This window comes from Narcine bancroftii, chromosome 5 (assembly GCF_036971445.1).
Source record: "Narcine bancroftii isolate sNarBan1 chromosome 5, sNarBan1.hap1, whole genome shotgun sequence".
NCBI classification, from domain to species: Eukaryota; Metazoa; Chordata; class Chondrichthyes; order Torpediniformes; family Narcinidae; genus Narcine; species Narcine bancroftii.
Window position 1 is genome coordinate 206,459,194 of NC_091473.1, and position 22,532 is coordinate 206,481,725.

The 22,532-nt window shown below is 43.8% G+C and overlaps 1 protein-coding gene and 1 long non-coding RNA gene across 2 annotated transcripts in view; one reads left to right on the top strand and one right to left on the bottom strand.

The window, feature by feature from the left end:
- The window catches only part of LOC138764641 (M1-specific T cell receptor alpha chain-like), an 814,651-nt gene that overhangs the window by 138,652 nt on the left and 653,467 nt on the right, over window positions 1-22,532 (top strand). The window lies entirely within an intron of this gene.
- Window positions 1,553-21,937, bottom strand: LOC138764639 (uncharacterized). The gene is made up of 3 exons (XR_011358234.1): window positions 21,716-21,937; window positions 8,989-9,237; window positions 1,553-4,046 (listed from the first exon to the last, which is right to left on the bottom strand). It is a non-coding gene; the product is annotated as an uncharacterized lncRNA (long non-coding RNA).

A 22,532-nucleotide genomic window follows, 5' to 3' on the forward strand; every position in this document is an offset into this window, starting at 1 on the left:
ACTGTAGAATACATGAGCCAGAACATGGACCAGCAAACCTCAGATCTTCCTCAGACAGAATAGACACAACTTTCTACTTTATTTAACGAGGTATGTCTTCAGCATGTCATTTGGATTTCTTCCTTTTTACAGCATTCCACTTGTCATAGTAGGAATTCTAACTTTTAGACCAGGTTTTGAAGATTTATCTGATTCCCTAGGTTGCAATAAACGAATCCGTTTAATCTTCCCTGCAACAAGTTTGCACGTCCTTTCCTTTCTTTTCCGAAGTTGGTCATAGATAAGGAAAAATTCGAATGGCTTTAGTTCTTCAAACTCATCAAGAGCCACAACATGTATAGAATCTTTCTGTCAAGTAGACTGGCTCCACTCATGGCACCCACAAATATGTTTAAATAGAACTGTAGTCTTTTCAAGCATCCTGGCATCTATTGTAGTTCCCTGCAATTACAGATCTAATCCCACAACCTCCACTTCAATCCCACCCTCGAGCCTACCCACAAGCCCCTCACCTGACTTCTTCCCTGCAATCAAAAAGCGACCGTCGCATCATCCTCCCTGAAGCCACCAACTCGATCCGGAGTCAAAAGATCACGCGACACGCCAGCACCTCTGCTCTCAGCCCTGCCATAGCAAACAGTCTGAACACCCCCCCACCCTGACTGCCACACCGATGCAATGCAACCCCTCCCCCCACAGGGGTTTTGCTACAAGACGGGCCCCCAAGTCATGATTTTTTTAAACTTTTTCACGCTATGAACCACATCAATCAAAATGCACACAATCATTTCCCTCTTGAATATACACAATGGCGTTTTCTCCCCTTTTCCCCCTATATTCACTCCCTCCTTCCCACTCCCCTCCAAACCCGTTAAACGTTCAGCATATGCAATAGAATAAAACTATTAAACAATATCATAACTCAATGAAAATAAACAAGAAAATTTTGTAATCTACCTTTACACACTGGATCAGGTCATTTTGTCTTCTTCTTATTTTATCATTTTAGGGGATGGAGGTCCGTGGTAAGCCTTCTCTGTTGTGTTCCATGTACGGTTCCAAAGGTTGTTCAAATAATGTGACTTTATCTTTTAAATTATATGGGTTTTTTTTCAATGGAATACATTTATTCATTTCTATGTACTATTTGCTGTACTCACAGGCTCTCTTCTGATTTCCAAGTTGAAATTATAATTTTTTTGCTACAGCTACGGCTAACGCAAGAAATCTTTTTTTTTTCCGCTTCATCCAGTTTGAAGCCTATTTCTTTACTTCTTATATTACTTAATAGAAGGATCTCTGGATTTCTTGGTATGTTACTTTTTGTGACTTTATTTAATACCTGATTTAGATCTTCCCAAACGTTTTTCACTTTCTCACATGCCCAAATTGCATGTACTGTTGTTCCCGTTTCCTTCTTACAGTGAAAACATCTATCTGATAATGTTGGATACCATTTCTTTAACTTTTTGGGCGTGATATATAGCCTGTGTAACAAATTATATTGTCAGAAGTATAAATTCTCACACATGAGTCTCTTTAAAGTCGGTGACACGACAAGCTTTATTTACAAGTCTGCAGAGTTGGACTCAACTGGCTTCTCGCCAAGTCAAGCCCCGATACATGCAGTGCATTGATTTTTATACCTTTTTTCCTTGTCCTTCCCCTCCTCTTTAACAGTGTTTTAATTGGTTTGTTTGTGCAAAATCATTCTAAGTACACTTGCATTTGTAATTATCATGTTAGTCACGTACACTACGAACTCTGCACACACTAAATTCTGTTTTTCACACTTTTATCAATCTTTGGCTCCTACATGTCTCTTTGTGACCATGAAAGATTTCTGCTTGTTATAACATTGTCCAGCTAAACTTTTATGGAAAGCTCCCTGTCTATTCTGGCTTCCCCTTTTATGATTAATCATCACATTTTAACTTAAGCCCCTTTTAACCTAAATTCTCTATCTATAACAATCCACCCCTTTCTTTCTTTAAAATGTGTGTACTATTTTTGAATGGGGGCCTTAACCCAGGGAAGAGAACCATCTTCTGATAAATTAATTTCGTGCTGAAGTAAAATTCTAACTGGGTCTCCCAGGCCCCCTGGCTGCATGGTCTGCTGGACCATCGAAATCACTAGGCTGCGCAGACAGGGAATAAGACAGGGTAAAACAAGCAGGAGGAACAAAACACCCCCGATGACCCACAATAAGGTGCGCCACCATGTTCCTCCAAACCATTTGTCCAACCAATTTAATTTTGCGAAAGGATGCCAGGTCTGGACTGGTACATGGGACAAAGTGCGAATATTATCAGCGATTTTGCGAACATTATCATCAATCTTTAAGCAGCAGTTAGTCAAATTAAGCTTTCCACATACACCCCCTTCTGTGGCCAGCAAATAGTCCAGGGCCAGACGGTTCTGATAGATGGCAGAGCGCATCTGACCCTGCTGGGATGCAAGCAATTGCAGGGCTAGAGCCGTTTGGTTTGTAACAATCTCAAGGACCGCCTGCAAGCGAATAATGCGATTTAGCATATAAATAGGAGTACGGTAACCCCAGGATCCATCTTGGGCCCATGTAGCGGGACCATAATATTCAATTATTCGTTCCGTAGGCCATTCATCTCACCACTGTCCCAAATGCACCGTGCTGGAGCGGGGTCGACGGTGTAATGCATCAAAAACCTTCACTCCCAATCTATGACCGTGATCGTGGGGTAGGAGGAAAAATTCTGGGCGGATTATTCCCAGGAAACAAGTTCCACTCCACTGCAAGGGGAGGCGGGTATACGCTTCATCACCACACACCCAGAATAACCCATTTGGGGAGACTCCATATCCCCGTTCCCAAACCCTTTAAAGGGTGGGGTTTGATTGGTTTGGTCCTGTGATGGTGGAGCTGCTACAATTCCAAAGCTGAAAACAGCTATTAGACAGGGGTAGGCAATCAGTCTTAAAACAGTGGATAGGAACCAAGTCAGGTGTTTAGGAAACCAAGTGAAATTACCAGGCGAAATGCGGATCCATACAGCCTTGCAGGGACTTTTTCCTACCGGGTACTTGCCGGCTCGTGAGAGGCAATAAAAACCGGAGGGGACGTTGGAAAGAGACCAATTCTCCCTTGACCTTGTTCGGTTAGTGGTCCAAACCCGGGAGATCATGGTCCATGAGTCGAGGGACTCCCCCACCAAGGCCATTGCTCTGACATCCGTGGACCTCCGCAGACCCAACAATTGGTTACATTAAAAGTTCCTGCAATTCTAGTTGCAAGATCAACAAAAAGGTTGTCTCCCCCAACTGCGTGGCCAAAACTTTCATGGCCATTTGGATGGACCTGAACCAAGTCCGGATGCCCCAAAGGGGCAGGCACTCCCGAGTGTGGAGTGGGACTCTCTACCGGAACAGTAGGCTGGTGTATGCAGAACCAGAGTCCATTAGGGCATGGTGGGCCTGACTCACCCTCCCAGGGCCAACCGTTAAGAGGGAAAGGAGTACTATTAGGAATCTGTATATAATGACCCACACTACTTCCCTCATTCTCCGTACAAGGGGTATATGGATGTTGGGTGGTATTTTCTGTCCAGCATTTCTTAGGAATTGAGGTATGGGAAATGAAACTACCCTCCTTTCTTTCCCAAGTGCGGTCCTGAAAAAGGTCTACTGTGTCTCTGCACTTCTTACACTTCAGACCTGACAAAGACATAGGCAAACCAAGAAAAACCAAAGCATATAACAATAACATTGTCAATCAAGTCTTCCTGCGAAATCGCAAAGTAAGAGGTTTGTCTCCAGGAACACAGTCCAATCTGAGTCCGTATCAGGGTCCTGAGGCGCCTCTACAGGTCCCTTAAATCTGGATGCGTGCGTCCACCCCTTCTCTCTTGTTCGTACTGCAGTCAAGAGAACTTGGAATGGACCTTCCCACTGTGGCTGGAGTTTTTCAGTTTTTCAGGTTTTGATGAGAATCCAGTCTCCCGGTTCCACCTTGTGTAAAGAAAAGTCTAGAGGTGGTGTTTGTGCCAATAGTCCCCTCTTTCGTAAATCTGTAAGAGAGCGTGACAGTGCCTGTAAATAGTTCCTAACAAAAATATCCCCTTCCGCCAAGGTGGGACACCCCTCAACTGTTCTCCAGAAGGGAAACCCAAACATCATATCATAAGGTGGCACCCCCACATCCCTGCGTGGGGCAGTACGAATTCTCAATAAGGCCAGGGGCAGACACTTTATCCAAGGCATTTTAATCTCCACCATTAATTTTGTCAATTGCGTCTTTAGGGTTCCATTCATACGTTCAACCCTCCCTGAGCTTTGTGGATGCCAAGGGGTATGCATTTTCCAAGAGACCTGCAATGCATCACAAATCAATTGCTGGACTTTGGAGAAAAAATGTGGACCCCTGTCCGACTCTATAGAATCCATTATGCCATATCTGGGGATCACCTGCTCTAGGAGGAGGCGAGCTACTGTGGAGGCTGTAGCATTTACTGTTGGGAAGGCTTCCACCCATCGGGTAAAGTGATCTATCACCACCAACAGATACTTCCATCTTTGGACTTGAGGTAACTCCGTGAAGTCAATCTGTATTCTTTGCAAGGGGAGTATGGCCAACGGTTGACCTCCCACGGTACTCATCCTCATTACCTTCTTATTAATTCTTGTGCAGATGTGGCAGTTCTGCACCTCCTGTTGGGCCAATGTATAGATCCCCTCACACACATATTCTCGAAGCATTGTGTCGCACAAGGCCTGGATGCCCCAGTGGTTCTGATGATGCAGGTGTTTTAAAATATTGCGAGTTATTTCCTTATTTAGAACCATTCTTCCATCCGGTGTCTTCCATGTTCCATCAGGCAGCTGGCTTGCGCCCAGCTGAGCCATGTCCTTTTCTTCCTTAGCAGTGAAAATGGGAGCTTTTTTATACCTTGTCTTATTGGGATTAAGGTCAGCAAACGGACTTCCTGTTGCATGGCCGCCCTTTTGGCCTCTTCATCAGCCAGTCTGTTCCCAATTGCGGTCGGGGTATCTTCCATCTGATGGCCTGGTATGGAGACCACTGCTATTTCCCGGGGTAATCTCAGGGCTTCCAAAGTCAGAGTAATCATCTGTTCGTGTGCTAATTCCTTTCCTCTTGATGTAACCAGACCGCGCTCCTTCCAGATCTTACCAAAGGTATGCACTACCCCGTATGCATATTTGGAGTCAGTGTAAATTGTTCCAGTTTTCTCTGCCAGTACTCTGAGGGCTCTCTGCAAGGCATATAGTTCACAGGACTGTGCCGACCAGCTTCCGGGTAGCCTCGCGGATTCTACCACTTCCCAAGCATCTCCTTCTATTATGGCATACCCGCTTCTCCTCATTCCGTCAACACATCTGGCGGAGCCGTCAATGTAGAATTCATATCCCTCTCCCAGGGGAGTATCGCAAAGGTCCTCTCGGGTCTTGGTCTGGAGATCCGTCAACTCGACACAGTCGTGCTCCACTTCTTCCCCTGTTTCACTGCCGTATAAAAACTGAGCTGGGTTGCAACTATTATTCTTAGCAAACTGTAGGTTTTCTCCAACCATTAAAATGGTCTCGTACTTTAATATGCAGGAATCAGTCAGCCATCGATGGGCGGTTTGTGCTAATAGAACACTCACAGAATGGGAGGTGTACACAGTCATCCTTCCTCCAAAAGTGAGTTTGCGTGCCTCCTCCACCAACAGAGCAGCAGCCGCTACTCCCTGGATACACGTCGGCCATCCGCGAGACACTGGGTCCATCATTTTGGACAGGAAAGCCACTGGGTGTCGCTGACCGCCTTTTTCCTGCGTCAAAACTCCCACAGCTGTTACTTGGTTATGAGTGACAAATAGCTGGAAGGGTTGTTTTAAAGAGGGCAGAGTGAGTACCGGGGCCCGCGTCAGGCGATGCTTCAAGTCCTCAAACCATCCCTTCTCCTCCTGGGTCCATTTCAATGGATATTCATCTTCATTTGTCAGCTTTTTATACATAAACTTCACCAACGCTGAGTAGTCCTCTATCCATAACCTACAGTAACTTAAGAGCCCCAGGAATTGTCTTATTTCCTTCTTATTACGGGGTAACGGCATTCTGGTGATTCCCGTAATCCATTCAGGGGTAATCCGTCTCTGTCCTTTACTTATCTGGTGTCCAAGGTATACCACAGCCCTCTCAACGAACTGTAACTTGTTCCTGGACACTCGCAGACCCTTTTTCCCCAGATAATTCAAGAGTCTAATTGTATCTCCCCTCATTTCCTGTTCCTTGGGTCCTGATAACAGCAGATCATCCACATTCTGCATCAGTTGGGAATCATCATACCGTGGATAGTCCGCCAAGATCTGTTCTAGCATTTGTCCAAACAGGTTCGGAGATTCAGTGAACCCTTGGGCCAATACGGTCCACCGAAGCTGCCTCCGTCTACCTGTCCATGGATTCTCGCATTCAAACGTGAACATATCTCTACTTCCCTCTTCTAGTGGGCACGTCCAGAAGGCATCCTTCAGGTCGATAACACTAAACCACTCATGGTCTGGGGGAATCCGACTCATGATAGTATAGGGATTGGGCACCACCGGGTGGCGGGTTTGAACAATAGCATTCAAACTTCTCAGATCCTGTACTAGACGATAGGATCCATCTGGCTTCTTTACTGGGAGTATAGGGGTGTTATAGGGTGACATGCATTCCTCCAAAAGTCCGTCTCGTATTAGGGTCTCAATTACCGGCTGTAGACCCTTCCTCCCTTCCAAAGAAATAGGATACTGACGTTTCCTTACCGGCTGATGACCTGGTATTAATGTGACATGTAAAGGTGGGATGTCCAGACCTCCTCGATTTCCCTTCTTATACCAGACTCTCTCGTCAATCTGCCGTTCATCCTCCTCCTTCAGAGCACAGAGGTGGACTCGCACTTCTCCGTCCACGGGGAGAGCACCCAAACCTAGGAGAGCCTGTAAATCTCTTCCTCAGAGGTTAAATCCGGCCGACGGTAACAACAAGAGGTCCTGTACCCCTTCTCTCCCTTCCAGCTTCACGGTCACTTGGGGATTTATCGATACCGTTCTGGGAGCCCCTTCTATCCCAGAAATTTTCAAATTGCTTTTTACAGGCTCGGTCCCAATTGGCACAGTTATTACACTACTTCGTTCCGCTCCCGTGTCCACCATAAACACCACCTCTTCTCCCTGGGGACCAATTTTCAGTTTTACCAAGGGTTCCCTCTTATACTTGGTCCCCAACACCCGGAACCCCTGACCCCCCTAATCTTCTTCCATGAGTTCAAGGGTCCGCACTTCCCTCTTATATCGGGGGCATTCCCTCTTGAAGTGTCCTTCTTCGTTACAGTAATAGCACTTAGCGGGTCTCCTGGGTCTCCCCTCTCTTGGATATCTTGGGTTGCTTAGAGGAGGGTTTTGTTTCCTTTCCCCTCTGGACTCGGCATTTATCTGTCGGATAGTCTGTACCATAATCTTCGCTGCCCTCTTTTGACCTTCCTCTTCCCTCTGCACATATACTCTTTGCGCCTTTTTCAACAGGTCGCTCAAGGGTTTTTCATTCCAGCCCTCCTCCTTTTTTAGTTTCTTCCTAATGTCCTGCCACGATTTGGACACAAATTCAATTCGAATAAGCTGTTCACCCATTGGTGTACTAGGGTCCACACCCGCACGCTGTTGGACATTCTTTCTCACCCTCTCCAAGAAATCAGTAGGGGACTCATCTTTCCCCTGGTGGTTCCCAAATGCCTTGGCGAAATTGTGACCCTTTGGCACAGCCTCCCGTATTCCTTTAATCGTCCACTCTCTGTATTGTCTCATACTTGCCAATCCCTCGGGTGTTCGTTTGTCCCACCTGGGTTCATTCAGGGGATATTTTTGTTCATGGGGTCTGGGGTCCCCAGGTTGTTCACGTTCCCACATGAGGAGGGCAGCCTGTCGAATCATCTGCCTCTCCTGGGGTGAGAATAATGTTCCCATTATTGGGTGCATCTCTTCCCAGGTATATGTGTTTGGTCCCAGGAACTGGTCGAACTGTTCGGCCAGTCCCATGGGATCTTCCAATAGACTTTTCATTTCCTTCTTAAATCCCCGCACCTCAGTACTGGTTAGGGGAACGTTTACATATCCCGTTCCCCCTCCCGGTCCTCCCATAGGAACTTCCCTCAGGGGATTTAGGCTTACTGGAGCCTTCGATGGTCCTGGACCAGTCTGGGATCTGGTCCAGGGTCGGTTTACCGGTGGAAGTTTAGGGTCCGACTCCCTTAATCATCCCTTCGTTCCCGGCCCCTTCCGGGACAATCAGATTCATCACCTTTCCCCTCCAGCAGCGAGCTTCCCTCGGGTGCAGTGGGCACCGGGGGAACATAAGGAGGGGGGAGGTTGTCCAAAGGTTCCAACTTCTTTTCTCCCGCTACCCTCAATTTAAAACATTTTGTTAAGGATCCTGGCCAGGGAACCCAACAAAATGCATATGCCGACTCTTCTTGATTCACCTTTTGTCTCGAGTTTACATATATGTTTAATGCTTGTCTAACCCAATCCTCATCAGATCCAAATTTCGGCCACCAGAACGAGGAACCTTTGATAGGCTGTTTCGACCAAAGAAGACAATATTGAACCATCTTTTTCTTGTCTTTGTCTCGATATCGTTTACTATCCCAATTTTCAAACATTCTCCCCAAAGGGCTGTCAAGGGGAACCCCCGGGAAAAGTCCTGATCTTTCAGACGAGCCCTTAGATTTTGATCCTCCCATTTTCCCGCCTAGATCCGTTTATCGTTGCTGAGGACCCCCCCCCCCCGTTCGGGACCCTACTCCCTTTCGTCTCGGACGCCTCGTCGGAGGTACTATCCCTCCGCCGGTTCCCGCCGAGGTTTCCCTGGGGTCTATCCTAAGGTCCCACGACAGGGTCCTCACGCCACGACAAAGGCTCTACACCTGATTTATCGTTTTATATTTTTTTAAAATTCCGTCATGACCCTTACCTGGGTGGTCTCGTCCGTCAATCCCCACACCACAATCGTAAGTAGTCACTTACCGGTGTCTTCCTGGGGATTGAACCGTCACCCCTCTCCTTTTCGTCTTGTCGTGTCACCTTGTCCAGATACCACTCGCTCAAGCCGCCCGAGGCGACGAGCAAGGGACTAGGAGCCGCTGAACTCAGCGGGGTGCACCACCTCCGATGTCCCCCTTTCTCACCTCCTCCCACGGCTTATTACATTATGGAACATTATCTGTATATAAAGTTAATTGAGATATAAGTGAAATTTTACCAATGGAGAAGGAGATTATTCAGAATATAAAAGTATTATAAAATTGAAATGATCTGATAAAATTAAATATTTAGGAATAATTGTAAATACTGAGTATTAATCTTTATATGTTAAATTATGTTCCATTATTAAAAAAAGATTAAAGCAGGTCTAATTTAGTGGAAAGATCTTCCATTAACTTCACTTGGTCGAGTTAATTGTATTAAGGTGATTTTTTCCTCGTATTCAATATTTATTTCAATCAAAACCGTGTTCTCTTACAAAGAGTTTTTTTTCAGGATTTAAATAACGTTACGAGAGAATTTTTATGGAAAGGTAAACTACAATGGCTAGCATTAAATAAACTCACTTGGAAGTATTAGTTAGGTGGGCTTCAATTACCTGATTTTCAGAATTATTATGAAGCAGCCCAGTTGAAATTTATTAGTAGATTGATGGATTTGGTCCAGCCTCCAAGTTGGGCTAAAGTTGAGATGTCCTGTACTCCTGAAGTTGATGTGTATCCATTTATATTTCGATGGAATGTAATTTTTTTAGGGAATATAATATGCTGATATTAAAACATTTATTAAAATTATGGATTAAAAACCTAAGATTTTAGAATCAAAAGGTAAATTGTCAATTTTAACTCCATTATATAAAAATCAGCTTATTTATTTTTCAATGTTTAAATGTCATTTAAAGAGTTGGGATTTTAAGGGTATAAAAGCATTACAGGATTGTTTTGTAGAAGGTCAGTTTCTTTCTTTTACTCAATTGAAAGAGCGTGCTGATATTGCTGAAAATTCTTTATTTGTTTATCATCAACTTCGAACCTCGGTGAAAAATATGTATGATAGAGAGATGATTTTACCTGTATTGATGGAATTCGAGTCATTTGTTTCTTCTATACCAAAGAGGGGTTACATTTCCGTTATGTATCAAGTATTACAAGATGATATGTATAAGTCGGAAAGGGAGAAGTCTAAGCTTAAATGGGAAAATTATCTTGCTTTTGTTTTTCCTGAAGATTACTGGGCAGATATATGTCATGATAGTGTTACTAAATTGACGAATGTACGTTTTGAAATGGTTAATTGTATTGGTTTTACATCAATTGTATTTAACACCAGAGAAATTGGAAAAAAAATGGTTTTAGTAATTCGGATTCTTGTTTTAGATGTGATATATGTACTGGAAATTATTAACATGCTGTCTGGTCTTTAATGTATTTTCAATCATTCCGGGATGAAATTAAGTTAATTTTGGAAACAATTATATAATTGTAAGTTACCACAAGATCCATCTATTTTTAATGGGTTATATGATTCCTTTAAGGGTATTAGGGTTGGATAAATTTCAAATTGCATTTATATATATAGCATTGTCTGTAGCTTGAAAATGTGTAGCGTACATGAAAAGATAATATAGTGATTAATATAATGTGATGGCATAATGAATTGAAATCTTGTATTGTCTTGGAAAAAAATACATATAATTTACATGACAATTATTCTATTTTATTAATAAGAGGTTACAATATTTTGAATATATGCATTTAGATATATTTTGATTTATTGTATACATTTAGTTTCTGTTTATATATTTTAGCTCTCCTTAGGAGAGTTGGCAGATGGGATGGGGATTTTGTTAGAAAAATTTAGTTGTCTTGTTTTTTTTATTTTATTGCCTTTTTAAGGTATACATAAAATTTTCTTTCTGGATTGTACTTTGTATTACTATTAATGACTTCAAATAAATAAAGTTTAAAAAAAATAGAAAAGGCTTTTAGCGTCACAATCCCTAAGCCAGAACTTGGTCAAAGACCCCGTTCGATCCTGATAAAGCTAAAATATTTTCAAGATCATGAAATAATATTGTGGGCGGTGGCAAAAGGGGCAATTCAAAGGGGAGTTCTCCTGTAGTAAAAGGGGTCAAAAGTGTTGTATTATCTCGATATTAATGCAGCTCTGCTCAAGAGGTGGAAAATCTTTGAACTGGTCAAGTGTTTGGCAAAAAAAAAGAGGTGTGATTGTGTTTTACGTCATCCCCCGGCATGAAAATTATATTGCCGTCGGGGGGATTTTTTACAGAAAATTGCAAAAGTGCGTCTTTTTAATAATACTCTGCCTGCAGTAAATAGAGGTATAAGTGGAAACGAATAAAACGGTCAGTAAGAATTTTTTTTTTAATTGTTAAATCTGGTACACTGGCGAGACATTGATTTCTGTGTTATAAAAAGAATGGGCTTTTGGCTGTTTCTGGTTTTTTTAAAGATGATATAAGGTGTTATATATAAGGGTCTGGGGGTTCTGGGACTGAATGGGTGGAGGGTCTGAGAGTGAGAATGGAGAATCCTGGTGATCACATGGTAAGGTTAATGGCGGTGAAAAGATGATAGTGACCAGCAGAGGTGTGAGTGAACAGCGGCTTAGACTCATATTCTAATTATGTGTGGGATGTGTTCACTTTTATTATTTTGAGGGACATGGTTGTGTGTGGGTATATATTTTGTGGTGCTATGGGCAAATGTGTTTGTGGCATCTTCTTTTTTTTTCCCAGGGCCTGTCACGGTTTGGACTTTATGGAGCAACGAGAAGGTTGTAAGATATTTGGTGTGCCGAGATGGAGGGAAAACATTTAGGGAACGAGCCCCAGTGTGATCGCTAAAAATGTAAAGTATTCTACTTAAATGTTAACGGCCTAAACAGGATGTTGAAATGAAAAAGTGTCTTAGCACACATTAAAAAGACGAGGATAGATCTGGCCTTCCTCACGAGATGCATTTAACTGAGTGGAAACATCAGAAGCCAAAAATCAGATGTGTAGGTGAGGTTATATCCACCTCGTTTGTCGCATAAGCAAGGGAGTCACAATTCTGGTGGGAAGAGTGTTCCAATGCAGACACAGAAGGTGATTACAGACAAAACGGGAATATTTGTTATGGTACACTGTCCGATATAATCAGAATCCTGGACCCTAGTGAACGTCTATGCCCCCAATTATGATGATGAAATATTTATACAGGAAATTTTCCTACGATTGGGAGAGGCAAATAAATATATTCTAATGGGGTAACTTTAATCTATGTCGTGATCCAGTGCTGGATAAAGCCACAAAACGAATAACTAGGACTATACTGAATGAGAGAGCTGAATTTGATAGATGTGTTGTGGAAAAATCATCCAACAGATTACTCAAAACAACATAATTCCTACTCTAGAAAAAAATTGATTTCTGGCTTCAGCCCAAATAGAGTGTAGGATTGTGGAAGCGAATTACGGGTGCAATTGAAGATTCTAACCTGTTTTTTTTTAATTTGCTGCTCTTGGTATTTAAAGGCTGAGAACCTGCATGTATTTTAGAATCTGCAGACATAAGCTAAATTCCACCGAGGTGCCAGAGATGCTGTGTACGAAGAACATTTAATCTTCCTGCTTGTTTAGATCACAGACCGTCAGAGGCCTAGCCTTGATGCAAAATAAATCATTGTATTCAAAGTGATAAGCTGAAAATTATGTTATTCCTTAATAGCCTAGCATGCTAGCTTGCTTGCTTATCTTTCTTGCTGTGCTGGGAATAGGTGCTTGGGTAAGCAGTTTTTGGGTAATATAAGCCATGGTCCCGCTGCTGAAGAGAGAGACTCTCTGACAGGTGGCAACAACTCTCAGCAAGAAGAAGAACTTCTAGAGTCCAGCCAACGTCCCGGTCAGGGGAGGTGGAGAAGATGCTACCGGCGCCCTGACAACCAACTACAAGTGTGCAGTCATTGCCTCGCTTCAGCAGTTGGGACCAGTCCAAGCGTTGATAAGTATAGTTGGGAAGGGCTTGCATATTGTAGTGTGAAATCAGCTTTTGAATTTGTAATAAACATTTGTATAAACTGAACTGCTCTCGGTGTGTGTGTGTGTCTACTTGCTTTCTGTAGCTCATACACTGTGACCAATCTGTAATGAACAAAGTCAGAGGTATAAGTTTACCCAAGACAATTGGCGCTGCAAGCAGGATTGGTCTCAAGATGTTTCGCCGAAATAAAAAGGTGAGCCCTCAGCAGTTCTTGATTCCTGAATGGACTTCCAAAGACGATGGGTTTGGCATGTTGGCCAAAACCCTGTCTTTGTTGGGACCACCCATTAGTTGGGATGAGAAATTAGAATCATCAAGTGCACCTCTGGAATAGCGGGTTGCCACTCTCCTTCGAGAAAGAAAGTTTCCTGATAAAAAGGGGACGCTGACGGATGGTTTTTGGTTGCTGGCCACAGCCTTGCACTACTCCATTCAGCGTGAAGCAGAATAAGTTCAAAGAGAAGTAGAATCTCAGCACAAGAGAAAGCAATTAGAGGAGCAGCTAGAAGCCATGCGACAATGCTGTTCCATGATGAGCGAGATTGTTTGCACCAGTCAGGACAGAGCCAAAGAATGGGAAGATAAGCATGTCCAAACGATCTGCCGTAATATTAAACTCCGGCAGCAGCTCTGTGCAGATAAGGAAAGGCAAGGAGTAGAACCCGATCCATATCGTATTCGTGCCATGATAATTAATGGTGACGATCCTGATGTAATTGAGGATTGGGATGGGAATATCTGGAATGACAATGGAAGTAATGCAGATACTCCTCAGCATCTGCCTAACATACTACCTTCTCCACCCGCTGTTCACACCCGCCCCGTTCGGCAGCTGACTTCCCAAAGAGGCGGAAGGGTGGATGATGTAAGGATAGAGATTGAAGGCATAGATACCCCAGTCTCCCAAGTGGATCCAGGGGCAAATAACCAAACCCCTAATTATGCCCTATGGCCTACTCCCTCTATGGGATGGCCTCGACCTCCTCCCCAAGACTGGGTGGAGGGCCCTGCGGGCCAAAGTGGGAACAGGGGTCGGTCGGAAGCAGTCAATGATACGTGACTTCTCTGTAAAAGAGCTGGCTGCCATTGGAGATCGATTAAGGCAAAAGGCAGGAGAAACTCTGGCAGCCTGGCTCATGCATGTCTGGGAACAAGGATGGGGTAATATATTTTTAACCCCTGAGGAATTGTTGGGATTAGGAACATTATCCACTGAAATCAGGGTCACTGCTGAGCTGCGGGATAGAGGGAGAGAGATGGATTACTTACTTTCTACTCTAGGGGATGCCCTGCTACAAGTATACCCATCACCAGTAGATTGGGATTTACATTGGCAGAACAATTGGAGAACCCCAGAGGAGGGTATAGAAGTAATTCGTCAATAGGCCCTGGCCTCTGCCTTGTATGCAGGGCATTTGAGGCTATGGGTACATAGGGGGAGCCATGATGAAGAGATATTCATGGCTGGAATGCATACTAGATTGTTTCGCTCCACCCAACCCACTACACGGGGACTGGTTCTGTCCGAAACTAGTGCGCTAATGGGGCACCCGGTGTCTGAGGCAGTGCACGCCTTATCTGGGCTTCAAGAATTAGAATTTGGAGGTAAATTCCACTCATGTGCAGCCCAGGTTACAGCAGAAAAGCAGAATGAAAAGAGAGGGGCTGGTGCTAATAATGGACCGACAAGAAAGGACCATTTTCTAACCTTGTTAAAGTTAGGCGTACCTAAAAGTGATATTGATTGGAAACCTACTGCAGTCCTTTCTGCCTTTTATAAGAGAAAAACAGGGGAACATCATCCCCAGCTGTTGAGTCCTCCTGGCCCAGCTGTGCCTTCTGCTCCCACTGCTGCTCCTACTGAGCCAGCTTCTCTTCCTCCAGTTATCCGTGATGAGGTACAACAATTAATTAACAAGTCTCTTATGGATAATAGTGGCATGTGGGCCTGGAAGCCCCCGAACCCTACTAAATCATGAAGGTGTGGGCAGGGCTCCCGTGTCTACACTATTGAGATATGGCGAATACATGGGGACCCACGGCCCTACATACCGTTAACAATCCATTGGGGTGGGGGTAATGACTGCCAATATTTGGCCTTGGTCGATACTCGTGCAGAGCACTTGATGATTCCGGGTAACCCTGACCTCTGGATTGGACCGACATATCGAATAGAGAGGTTGGGAGGAGCGTTCACTCCGGGAAAGGAAATAAAAGTCCATGCCACGGTGGTTGATAGCCCTTCCCCTGTTTGGTTACATTCCCTGGTTGCTGCTACTGATGAGTGTATCCTGGGAATTAATATGTTGGCCGGTACGGCCCTTAATACTAGCCAAGGGGGATTTGCATTTGGAATTCGGACTATTGCAAAAAACTAGTAGAGCATCAGGTTAAGTGGGATCCTGTGATGGTGCCACCCCCCATGAAACCAGTGTGCATTCCACAATATTGTCTCCCTGGAGGGCAAGAAGAGATTACTGACACCTTCGATGCTTTGCACGAAGAAGGGGTAGTGAGGCCCGCAACGTCGCCCTTTAATAGCCCTGTTTGGCCGGTCCCCAAGCCGGACAGCTCCTGGAGAATGACAGTTGATTATCGCTTTTTGAACAAACATGCCCCACCACTTGCTTCAGCAGTTCCGGACATTGTTACCCTTATTGAAAACATTGCTACTGGGAACTCAGGAACATGGTATGCTGTCATCGATCTCGCTAACGCCTTCTTCAGTATTCTTATAGCTGAGGACTCTCAGGATCAGTTCACTTTACCTGGAAGGGGCGCCAGTGTACCTTCGCTCGCCTCCCTCAGGGTTATGTACACTGTCCCACTATTTGCCACAGCCTAATTGCCCGTGATCTTGAGACGGTGCCAGCATTGCCTTCCGTTTCGATTCACCATGATGTTGATGATGTGATGATCCAAGGGGCCACAGAAGAAATGGCACAGGAATGATTGGAGAGTGTCCAAGATACCCTGATGCAAAGAGTGTGGGCCTTTAATCCCACTAAGGTACAGGGCCCGTCCCAGACAGTTATTTTCCATGGAATTCAGTGGCATGCTGAAGAAAAAGTTGTTCCCGATAAAGTTCGCAATAAAATCGCAGACTTGGCCACTCCTACCAACAAAAATGAGACCCAGCATTTCCTGGGGTTATTGGGATACTGGCGACGCCATGTAACACACTTGGCATGCTTTTACGTCCTCTGTATAAGGTTACTCGAAAGAAAACAGACTTTGCATGGGTAACAATCAGGAAAGGGCGTTCCAGTCCAGCAAGCAGGCTATTCTTCAGGCCCTGCCCATTTCTCCCCACATCCCAGATACTCCCTACGAACTACAGGTCTCCGTTACTGATGATGTGGCCTGCTGGTGCCTCTGGCATAAACAAGAGGGTCGCCGATTCCCGCTGGGATTCTTGTCACATACCATGCCTGAGGCTGCCACTCGTTATTCTGTTTTTGAACAACAGTTACTAGTCTGTTTCTGGGCCATGCTGGAGACTGAAAGAATGATGGGTGATGCTGAAGTTCAATTGCGACCTGCACTTCCAATAATGAATTGGGTTCTGGCTAATGATGCTAATCTAAAGATCGGGCGAGCTCAGCTGTCTTCTATTGTTAAATGAAAGTGGTATATTCAGAATAGTGCAACCAGAGGGCCTGAAGGGGTGGGCCGCATACATAAACAGGTGGTTGATCTTCCGTCTCATCATGAGGACGTTGAACCTGCCTTGCCCCCTCCTTTACTCCCATCACCAGTTCAGTGGGGTAAACCATATGATTTGCTCACTCCAGCAGAACAAGAGGATGCCTGGTTTACTGATGGTAGCAGCCGGTGGGTGCAAGGAAAGCAAAAGTGGAAAGCAGTGGCTTACCATCCCAAGTCAGGAACTCACTTATCAGGGGAGGGAGAATGGTGGCTCCAGTCAGTATGCTGAGTTGAAGGCAGTCTCTTTCCCACTAGATCCCCATGATCACCCTCTTTGCCTGTCTACTGATTCCTGGGCTGTGGCTAATGGACTTGTGGTATGGATGCCTGATTGGCAAAATAACGACTGGATGATACATGACCGCCCAGTGTGGGGCAAAAGGTTGTGGCAGCTGTTGTGGGTTGCTTCCCACCACCGTGAGATAAATGTGTATCATGTCTACCCAAATGACCACTCTGTTCATATCCCAATCGAGTCAGGGGGACGGTATCAGCACGGCTGATATTGGCAACCTGATCTACTACTGCATTATGTTGATGCCCATACCAATGTGGCGACTAACATGGCACAACATAATGCAGTAGCAGATCAGCTTGCCATTATCAGCCACGCTGATAACATCCCCTGGATCGATGGGCACATGAACAGAGTGGTCATTTGGGGGAGAAGGGATCAGCTATGTGGGCCAGAACACATGCTTTACCCGTCCATCAGGGTGATGTTCACATGGTCATGCGTACAGGCCCAGAATGTCAACTTGTGAAGTCCCATGTCATTCCTCCTGGTCCGCATGGCCGAATACAACAGGGTGCTCGCCCAGCTGCGGTTTGGCAAATTGATTACATAGGCACTATCCCAGACTATATGCGTAAACGTTACGTCTTAGTAGTGGTTGATATCTTTTCAGGCCTGGTTTTTGCTTTTCCCACCAAGACGGCTGACCCAGCTAGCAATATCCAAGGACAAAACCATTTAATTTCTCGTTATGATGTTCCAGACGAGATTCAGCCTGATAATGGCTCGCACTTCTCCAGAAAGGCAATCTGTGATTGGGCAAATGACAACGGTATCTTATGGGTTCACCATATTCCTTATTACCCGCAGGCTGCTGGGTTAGTTGAACGAATGAATGGCTTACTGAAGGAACAAATTCGTTTGTTACATCACTGGGAACCCTGAAGGGGTGGTGTCATGTGCTGCAGCAGGCAGTCGACAATTTGAATCATCGCCCTTTAAAAAGGAAGTAAACCTTTCCACTGACTTCTTCACGCTTCTGAACTACAGCCAACTCCAGAGGGAAAACAATCATTGCCCCCCCCCCACTCCTGAACTAGAGAATGCTGGACAAAAAGTATGAGTGGCACCACCAGGTATTGGCCCTCCAGTAAAAGGAGAAATAGTGACACCTGCCCAGGGTAACACTCGGTGGCTGGCTATTGAGGGACAGGATGATTTAGTTTGTTTAAACACTGAACGCTTACGGTATCGTGAGTGACATCTGTCAGGCTTCTTTGTTCGAGGTACTCCGTTTTATGCTCCTGGTGATCTGGCTTAACAGTTGCCTTGGTGCCAACAATTGGATTTGTAATAACGAGGACGTTCCAAGGGAGTTGCCCATGGGAGACACGGTCCGATGCATTACATCAAGGAAGTCCTCGGTCACCCGCCTCAAGTGCAGCTTATACAGCTTATATGTTTTTGTTATTATTCAGCATGTTTCGAATTCTGTTTGTGAGCTCCAACGTCTGGGTATTGTGTCCCACAATGATAGTTTGAGCCTTGGTTGGAATCCCTTTTCATGATTAGCTGGTACATTTGGGGGGTTGGGCCACACTATTCTCCGTTGGTTCCTCCCTTTATTGCTTGTTTTTCGTGATTATTGTAGTTTTGATTGCTCTTTTATGGTCTTTTTGTACTCTTATGCTTGTCAAGTCTCGTGTCTGACAGCCTGTGACCAAGGGGTGGAATGTAATGGAAGATTCTAACCTGTTTTTATAATTTGCTGCTCTTGGTTTCGCAAGGCTGAGAACCTGCTTGTGTTTTAGAATCAGCAGACATAAGCTAAATTCCACCGAAGGGCCAGAGATGCTGTTTTCTGAAGAAAGGACATCTGTGTACCAAGAACATTTAATCTTCCTGCTTGTTTTATCACAGACTATTAGAGGCCTAGCCTTGATGCAAAATAAATCATTGTATTCAAAGTGATATGCTGAAAATTATGTTATTCGTTAATAGCCTAGCATGCTAGCTTGCTTGCTTATCTTTCTTGCTGTGCTGGGAATAGGTGCTTGGGTAAGCAGTTTTTGGGTAATATAAGCCATGATCTAGCTGCTGAAGGCAGAGACTCTCCGAGAGGTTGCAACATCTTTCAGCAAGTAGAAGAACTTCTATAGTCCAGCCAATGTCCCGGTCAGTGGAGGTGTGGAAACTGCTACCGGCGCCCTGACAACCAACTACAAGTGTGCTGTCATTGCCTCGCTTCGGCAGTTGGAACCAGTCCAAGCGTTGATAAGTATAGTTGGGAAGGGCTTGCATATTGTAGTGTGAAATCAGCTTTTGAATTTGTAATAAACATTTGTATAAACTGAACTGCTCTCGGTGTGTGTGTGTCTATTTTCTTTCGGTAGCTGAAACACTGTGACCAATCTAAAATGAACAAAGTGAGAGGTATAAGTTTACCCAAGACAATGGGACAAGGCTTCTCTCAGAATTAGTTTTGACTATAGTAAAGCCGGATAAGCAGGACACAGCATATAGGTGGCGTCGTAACACGCTATTGTTGAAAACGCTGGAGTTTTGTAGTTTCATTAGAGCCAAAATAGCTCTGATTTGGAGACAAACTGCTCCTCTACTCCAGTTAAATTCCTTTTGTTGGACACCACTAAGGCATACGTGAGGGCCCAGATAATTGGGCACACAAAGATGGTCAAGAAAAATTATATGTGGGAGTGGAGGAATTGGAAAAGGACATTGCCCAATTATAGATGGGATTTCAGAAATAAGGCTCAGATAACCACTTACATATAATATTCTTCAGATGTATAGTATGGAGACGGACCTTATGACTTCGTGGCAAAAGTATTATGAGTTGTGGGAAGAGCTCGCAAGCTACTCACCTGGTAGTAAAGAGTAGAAGCCTCTAGAGCAATCAATACAATACAAACAGGGAATGGTGAGATCTCGTATAAACCAAGGGGAAAATTAATGAGACCTTGAAATTATTTTATGAAGTGCTGCATAAATCCGAATTGACCAGGGATTCCAATCGAATGGATGAGTTTTGGGCCAGATTAGATATCCCACACTTACACTCGGAGGAGAATGAGGGATTAGTCCTTCTTCTTACAGAGGAAGTCCTGGGGAAAGCATTGAGTTCACGACAAGCTGGAAAGTTTCCAGAGGAGGACGGATTACCACCTGAGTTCATTTTCATTTGAAAAATATATTTACAAATTTTATAAAATGCATACAAAACAATTCACATAAAAAACTATAGCCCTACTACACCACCCCTCCCCTACCCTCCTCCCACCACACCCTCTTGGTCCCTCCCCCACATCGGAGCAGAATACCCTAATGTGTGGTAATTGTCAGTTGCTGTGTAGTGTGCCAACCCTTTACATTAAAAACAAACATTTATCTTATATCTAAACCCATTCGTTTCACATATAAACAACAGATTTTAACGAGAAAATTATAATTATTTTGTAAGTTATGTTATTTTCTCGAAGTAAATACACGATTTTACTTAATTGTGCCATCGTTGTATATTCAAATCAACATCATTCTTCCACGTAACAGCAGTACCTTTTCTAGCCACCGGTAAGCCCAGATGTATAAATGCTATTTGGAATTTATCCAATCGCAAACCCGTCCTTAAAGTATTAGTATAACCCAGTAAACACAATAACGGATAAAGTTTCAATTCAATCTTGAACGAATCTTCCCAAAATGTTTAACTTTTTCACATGTCCATACTGAATGTGAGGAAGTCCCTATCTGTTTTCCACATTGGAAACACAAATCCAAAGAACTAAAACGGTATCTTTTCAACATCATAGGAGTCAAATACAACTGATATAAAAAGTTGTAATTAACTTAACTATATCTATATCTCACATTAATTAATTTTCTAACACACTCTGCACACATATTCATCTATTCCTCCTGTGATAATGTAATAGACAAGTCCTTCTCCCATTTATCCTTCCCTTTGTATAAATCAACCTTAATAATCTTTGGGGTTTTTTTTTCTGTAACAACGCATACATTTCAGAAATGAACCATTTCTTCCCCTTATCAGCAATTAATACCTCAAATTTAGTTTGTCCAGGTACAACTAAATCCCGTCCAAAATGTTCTAACAGTAAAGCCTGAACTTAATAATAACAAAATAAAGAGCTTGGTAATATACAATATTTTTCACTGCGTCTGGTAAAAGAAAGAAACGTACTGGCTTCAAAATATCCTCCACCAACTTAATATCTTTTAGTGCCCAATCTTTCAAATAGGGATTATTAAATGAAAAAGGAATTATTTAATTCTGATCTAATGGGGTCTTTGCTGACATTTTGCCTTTAGTTCCTATAATTTGACCCCTTTAATACCAAGTATCTGTATTATAACTGGCAATTTATACTTTTGAAAAAGAGAAATATTCCATTTGTGTATAAAATGATACACAATATTCTCAAAAATCTGAGCTAACGCAAGATGGCGTTGGAAGAAGACGTGTGCAAACACCTCTACCTAGCTGATCAATTAATGCCCGAATTATAAAGACATTCAAAACTTTTTCAGAGTGGCTTAAACTTTGTTTACAGCAATAATGAAGAAAACAAGAGGCCAACTAGTGAAGAAATTAATTTTAAAACGTGCAGAAAGTGCAGAAGAACTGAGTCCTACCTTCCAGAAAGATCCACGGCAATCGATTGGAGAGGCCACGAAACTGCAGAGGTCTCTGAAGATCAAACTGAGAGTTACTCCGGCGACTTCTTTGCCTTCAGGGACACATAATGGCGCCGGTGTGGTGTGTCGCTGTATGGAGTGGACGGGAGTGCAAGCACTAGACCCGATGCGCGCCCGTCGAGGCCATTGAGTGTGAAAGCGAGCGCCCTGACCGAGAACGCGAACACGAACGAATGTACGTTGCCGGCGATGTTGCCGTGACGAGCGCAGCGTCTGAGGACGTTCGCCTCTGCACCTTGGGTGAACTGGGCATGCGTGAAGAGTCATGCATGCACACCACTCCTGATCGCGCCATGGCTGTGGGCGGGATCATCCAAGAAGAAAACGCTGAAATTCTGGAAGAAGAGGGGGAAACAATTATTATGGATGTATCAAGAATCATGGTAGGTAGGATACAAAGGTTTAAATCTATTCCTTTACAGACATTTAAAATGTCTGCTGCTGGAGTTGAACCTGTTAATCCTTTACCAGAAGATTTATTTTGAGAATGGATAATATGGCTGTTCATGTGAGTCAAGGTTTTTCAGAAGTTTCAGAAGTTAAAACCCAATTTGCTGATTTGCGAGGGGAAATGAAAAACATATTTGAAAAGGTTTCTGCCGTTTAAATAGAGTTAAACATTTGAGAGCTGTGGATACGGTACGAGATAAGTTTTAAAAAAAAAGATTGAGTAGGCTTTTATTAACTGTAATGATAAGGTGGAGAGATATACTGAATGGATGTACTATGTTGAATATTCCATTACTGGCTGGTA